At 33.2% G+C, this 6,429-nt stretch overlaps 1 long non-coding RNA gene across 1 annotated transcript; it reads right to left on the bottom strand.

The window, feature by feature from the left end:
• Positions 1 to 1,196: 1,196 nt before the first annotated feature.
• LOC110877089 lies at positions 1,197 to 3,589 on the bottom strand. The gene is made up of 4 exons (XR_002556747.2): positions 3,238 to 3,589; positions 2,315 to 2,378; positions 1,839 to 1,929; positions 1,197 to 1,589 (listed from the first exon to the last, which is right to left on the bottom strand). It is a non-coding gene; the product is annotated as an uncharacterized LOC110877089 (long non-coding RNA).
• Positions 3,590 to 6,429: the final 2,840 nt, after the last annotated feature.

Below are 6,429 nucleotides of genomic sequence, written 5' to 3'. Positions count from 1 at the left end.
TCATATGTAACAAAACATGGTTTTTAATTACCAAACACACATCCGACCATTTCTGATTTTCTCACTAGATCCTTTTTCTCCTAAAGTCATTTCTTATATTTTTAACCCATTCGGCTTACGCTATGGCTGTCCTTTTAACTTCAAATTACTTTAGTCGATACTTGACTAAATTTTCATTTTTACCCCCTTTTTCTCGTTATTAGTTACACTATAAAGTAATCTTAACGGAAACTCATTAATTCTTAGTCGTTACATGACTAAATTACCGTTTCGCCTCTTTTACAATAAACCATCGTTTTTAACATTTATATTTGTTCCGACCTGTATCATTCGCATCGGAACCCATATTTCAGATATTACTTTTGTCGCATTTATTGTTTATAAAATAAATATGTATCCTACAAAAAGGTGTAAGCTTTACTTACCTCGCATCCAAGTCACGCTTTTCTCTTCATGCTTGATTTGTTTGACTCGCTTCCTCCACAAGCTTCACCTAGCTTGTTAAGCGTCAAACTATCATCATAATTCGCAAGATCGTTAGTTTAGTCATTGCTAATCACGACTATTTCACCTCACGCATTTTCTATCAAAATTATCATTCAATCTTGTTAATGGTCAGTTTGACTTTTCAAAAGTCAACTGTCCCTTTTTAATGTATGAAATGCACACTTGAGTTCAACGAACCCACTTAAGCATTTCTCCGACTATTCGGTTGTCGCTATTTTCACTACAAGAAAATTAATCTAATGCAACTCCAGTAAAATGTTGCATTAGACCTTGAAAAGGTTGCATTAGCCCTAATGCAACCCTTTATCAAAAGCTGCATTAGGTGAAGTTGCATTAGACCTAATGCAACCTTTTTGTTAGATAATGCAACCTTTTTTAAAAGAGTTGCCTTTACTATTCAAATGCAACTTTTTTATATTGCAACATTTTTTAAATGCTAATGCAACTTTTTTTTACTTTTATATGCTACTTTTCTAACACTTAAATGCAACATTTGCTACCTCAAATGCAACCATTGTTACACTAAAATGCAACCTTTTTTACTTCAAATGCAACACTTTTTTAAGATTTTAGTTAGAACAAATGCAACCTTTTTTTACATTCAAATGCAACTTTCTATAGCCTCATTATTTGAATCATTAAAAATTCTATTAATATGCAATAGTATTTCAATTACACCAACACAATAATAACATAAACATAATAGAGAATCTTATATCATAGTTTGATATATGTCCAAACTCCAAATTAATAACAATGTCATCAAAACAAATCTGTCAATTACAATGATAATAAGTAACGGAAACCACCTACTCATATCTAAGATTCTAAAGCACTCCAATAGGTAGTTTTTCCATAATTCATCGCATCATAGCTTCAAAGTTTGCTCGTTTGCTATCAAAACCTTCCTGCATAGCTTCCACCTAAACTTTTCTTCCATTGATGGTCCTCTTCAATTTTGTTTCACATTTCGAGTAACTGTGTTTTTTCAACTTCAAAGCTCGCTTTGAAGTTCATACAACCGCACAATAATAGACCAAAGCACTTCCATCTTCTAGAGGTTTATAGTTCTTCATTTGTTCCTTCAAAACAGAATTAGAAAATATTTTAAAGAAACAACAACCAATAAACTAGCAATACAAGTTGCCAGTTAAAAAGAATAAAAAACAAGAACAAGCAGCTAACTTTCAAAATTTAACACATATGGGATACATTACACAAAACTCTCAAAAAAAACTAGAAGGTACGTACAATTTTCGTTGTAGTGTCAGCAAATATGCATGTTCTTGAACAATAAAAACCACAAGTCACAAGAAAAATAAAGACATTACCATATCTTCACAAATTCTAGCAAAACTTTTTCTGGATTGTGTACATATTTTTTTGAGACATGTGGATTTCCTTAGCCCGCAAACAACGCCTCTGAATACACATTAATATAAACGAATCAGCTAATAGAATAGAAAACTCTATACAACAAATAATAGTAATATATAAATTGTGTAGAAAATTACTGCCACATCTTTATTACTCCAAAACATCAATAATTATGAGAAAATATTGTCTGGGATGTTTTACGTCGGTTCTCCCATCATGTTTCGTTTTCCTTATGTTGATAGAAATGTTTCTTCTTAAACCAACATTTCTATACCTTATACGACTGTCCAATACTCTGTAAAACCCGAGTTTTAGAAGCATGTGGCACAAACTGATGGTATTACCGAACCCAATAAAAACGCAGATTCGATTATGACTCAATAGAAATTTCATCAAACATTACGACTACTATAATGAATAGGTCCATTACCATCCACACCTTTTTACCAGCTTTTGAACTCAGTCTACCACTAGCTCCACGCTACCTAATGAAACTGAATAACGAAATAAATGTCAAACATAAAGCAAAGCAAAAAAACATTGCATAGTATCAGCAGGTATGCCTCAAGCAGGTATAAAAGTGGCTGAATAAGGGTGTTATACCTGAGTTTTTTTTTTTTTTTTTGAATGGTTGATTTAGATTAGAAGAAAACTTACATGCAAGTTCATTTGGGCTAACTCAAATTGTGTAACGGGTCAAAATGTCACTATAGAGATGCTTGAACAAATCAAATAACCACATCATATAATGGGATGTCTGTTTTGAATCTAAGATGATACTCGAGCATGTTATTATAAGATTTAGTTCAATTATTATTAACACAACAGAAAGCACATAACAAAAAGATGATGTCAAAAATCTGAACCAACTGAATGATCTTTTCCACAACATTTCATATTCATGCTTCTAGGAATTAGGGGTGAACATATAACCAAATAACCAACTTAAACAAATAGAACAATTATCCGATGGTTCAGTTAAAACATAAATTGCATCAGAGACTAATTAAAAGTCATGATCATAAAGTAGCCATCTAAATTACATCAAGGACTAATACAAATCACCATACAGTAGCTATCTAAATTACATTAAAGTCTAATTCAAATGTAATCAATTTTGACTTCTTCTTCGTAAACACTGGGCTACAAATATCATTTGACTAAATACTAATTACATATCAAACCAATAAAATGGAACAATAAATGAATTCCATAAGAAACACCCACAAAAATATCTGAAAAACTCAGCATCAATTTTGATGCATAATTTAATAATCACATGGTTGGTCTTTTTTAAAATAAGAAGACCTAATACCAATCTATTGATTCAGATAGATAATGAAGGCAAAATACCGATTAACGATTTCTGGAATCAGTTAGTGCAGAATGCAGACCGCTGAATACGAAGATGCTCAATTGCTTGAATCTAAGAAGGAGATTAGGGGCCACAATAATTGAAGATCGATTGTGATAACTGATTAGGATTGGGGGAATACAAACTAGGAGGGGATTTCTAATTTTTTTTTGAAGTGAAAAAAGAATTGAGGCGAATACAAACTACTACGAGGGAATTTCTAATTTTTTTTTTCAAGTGAGAAATTAAGAGGAACAGCCAACTGAAGATCCGATCACAATTAGGATTGGGGGAAATCCCAATTAGGTTGAAATTTCTAATTTTTTTAGGTAAGAAATTAGGAGGGAATAGGTAATTAAAGGTAAATACTTAAATTAAGAGAAATTCAACATGAACTAAATTCAAGATTCAAGATAATTTCTATATAAACTAGATTGTTGCCCTAGGCGCGTGTTGCGGCGGCGACGTCCTAGTTGTTTATGGTTGCCGACACATTATGTGATCGTTAATTATATGAAAACACGTGTTTCGACGTATCCGATTTAACTCAATGTAACCTATATAAGTATTGTGGTTACAAAAGAAACGGAATCGAACCTAGGGTGGTTCATTTAGTGAGGATTCCACTTAACCACTACATCACCCTTACATTTGTATCAAGACCTTGCGCCTTCATAATGTACACTAAAACAAATATATATTGTCTAATGAAAACGTATTTTATTTGACCTCGCTCGTTTTCGAGAACAATTTAACTAAAAAACGTAGACCAACCAAAAGGTACACAAAAATAAGTACGAAAACGTATTATATTTGACCATACTCGTTTCAAAAAAAAAATTATGTCGAAACTTGAATTTATGTCGTTTGCGTTGAAACGTGAATTTACACCCACACATAATAATAAACATGAGAACATATTATATTTGACTCGACTTGTTTGCATAAAAGATAATGTCGAAACGTGAAATTATAATGACATGTACGTAATAATAACTGAGTTAGAGGCGGGGAGTAAAATGGTAAAACATAGTAAACTATTGGGGAAAATGGCTATTTTTTAAGGATTTGGGCAAAACCGTTAAAACAACCAAACCGCAAAGAGCAAAACGGAAGTTTACTCTAATTCTTATGAGCTATAACATATTTAGCTTATTAGATTTTAATGTTGAAAGTTAAAAGTCTCTAGTGTTGGATTCCGTGCACATGTTTAAAACATAAATCCTTTTTATGCATGGAAACACACATGTGTGTACGAAACTTGCATTTAAATTTTCACAAATGCAACCTTTTAAGAAAAAAGTTGCAGTTTTTAGAATAATTTACAACCTTTAAATAAAAAAGTTACAAATTCAAAATAATTTTGCAACCTTTAATTAAAAAGGTTTCAAATCTACTATAACTTTGCAACCTTTTATTAGAAAGGTTGCATTAGATCTTCTAATGCACTTTGCAACCTTTTATTAGAAAGGTTGCATTAGATCTTCTAATGCAACCTTTATGTTCCACAAAGTTGCATTAGAGTCAAATGCAACTTATTTGAAAATGGTTGCTTCTAAAAGGTTGCATTAGGCGTATTTTCTAGTAGTGTTTTAGGCAATTAATTTAACTACATTATTAACATAGTTTATATACATCATATAGTCATCTAATTATATAAAGCTCGTTCTTTCATTACGCAAATTCTACGGGTTCCGTCTATAAGCGAAACCCGTTTCATCATGTCATTGGTATTCATTTGGTTACCTATTCAAATTGTCACGGCCCCCGACCCGGTTTGACCCGTTTCAGGAGCCGCGGGACAGAAAATCCCGTGGTAATTATTTTTATAGCGGAAGTCTTAACATGATCGTTTTAAATTTGAAAAATGCCCGAGTATTATTTATTTACATTTCAGGATAAATCCCATAATCCTCATAATTTCATTATTTTACAAACATGTTTATTTATTTAATTGAGCCACTATTTCAAGCTTGATGGTGCTCCGTAGCACGTGTACTGAAATCACAGTAGGTCACCTGAAACATGTTGTAAAAAGGTTTTGTCAGCGGGGAAATACTGAGTGAATCACTCATTTTGATAAAAACGACACATAGTTATAAATTATAGCATAAGAGCGATTACTATGGCAGTATCTTAATTAATATCTGGTCTTGCCACCCGTGTGATGATGGTCATACCACTATTGGGTCCAGTCACCCAATTAGTGACGTTTTGTCACTGTTAGGTCTTGTAGCCTAACCCTGTTAGGGCTTATTGCCTAACTGTGAGAAATTAGTAATGTGCACAATAACCCACTAACCAGCGGTCAAGATAACCACGACTTAATCCCTGTAATTATAACTTTGAAAATAATTTGGAGTATTGTAAAACAGTTGATAAAAAGAAGAATGACTCACATTGCAGATTTAATGGGCAAGGTATAAGCCTACTGATTAGCCTTGATTTAAGCTAATTTAATAATAATGCACACACAATAGGTTAGTAACTTAATACAGCAGTTACGTCAATTCACGAGATTTAACCCTCACAATGATTAACAAGTGCAATACTTAATAATTCAATCGGATTCACAATGAATAACAGAGTATAGTCCGAATTCGAACAGCACTCAGATATTCAAGTCGAAATCACGACGAATAATCAAAGTAGAAGCTCAATTTGAGCAGCACTCGGACAATCGTTGGATAGTTATAATCGATCGGACGTTGAATCGTAATAGCGATCGAGTTATTACCCTGATTGCGGCAGCACCTCGTGATTTGTGTGTGTTGTGAACTGATTTGTGTATAACTCGCCGTACGTTCAGAGAATTTCCGTCGTTTCAAGCACAGAAATCAAGTGCCAATGTCTGCTATTTATACACGAATTTGGGATTGCTTACGGACCGTAAGCCTAACCCTTTACGGTCCGTAAAGGGTATAAACCGACTATAGGTTGCCACGCGTGGGACTAGCCTAGCTGAGTCAATGAAATTGACCAATCAGATCTACACAACGTTTAATTTGGATAAACGTCCAACTAGGGTTTACCCCCCTTGAGTTTTAGGGGTCCTGATCCTGATTCCGATTGTCCTGAAAATTTTAAGGCTAGTGCAGAATTTATTGGGTGTCTCAATTAGGGTTTTCTTATTGACTAATTATTATCCTAATTATCGATTTTAGTGACAGTTGTTACACAAATCAAGTTCT

Source organism: Helianthus annuus, chromosome 9 (assembly GCF_002127325.2).
Source record: "Helianthus annuus cultivar XRQ/B chromosome 9, HanXRQr2.0-SUNRISE, whole genome shotgun sequence".
In the NCBI taxonomy this organism is placed as follows: domain Eukaryota; kingdom Viridiplantae; phylum Streptophyta; class Magnoliopsida; order Asterales; family Asteraceae; genus Helianthus; species Helianthus annuus.
The sequence above is the reverse complement of the archived record's forward strand: the minus strand, read 5'-3'. Positions and strand labels throughout refer to the sequence as shown.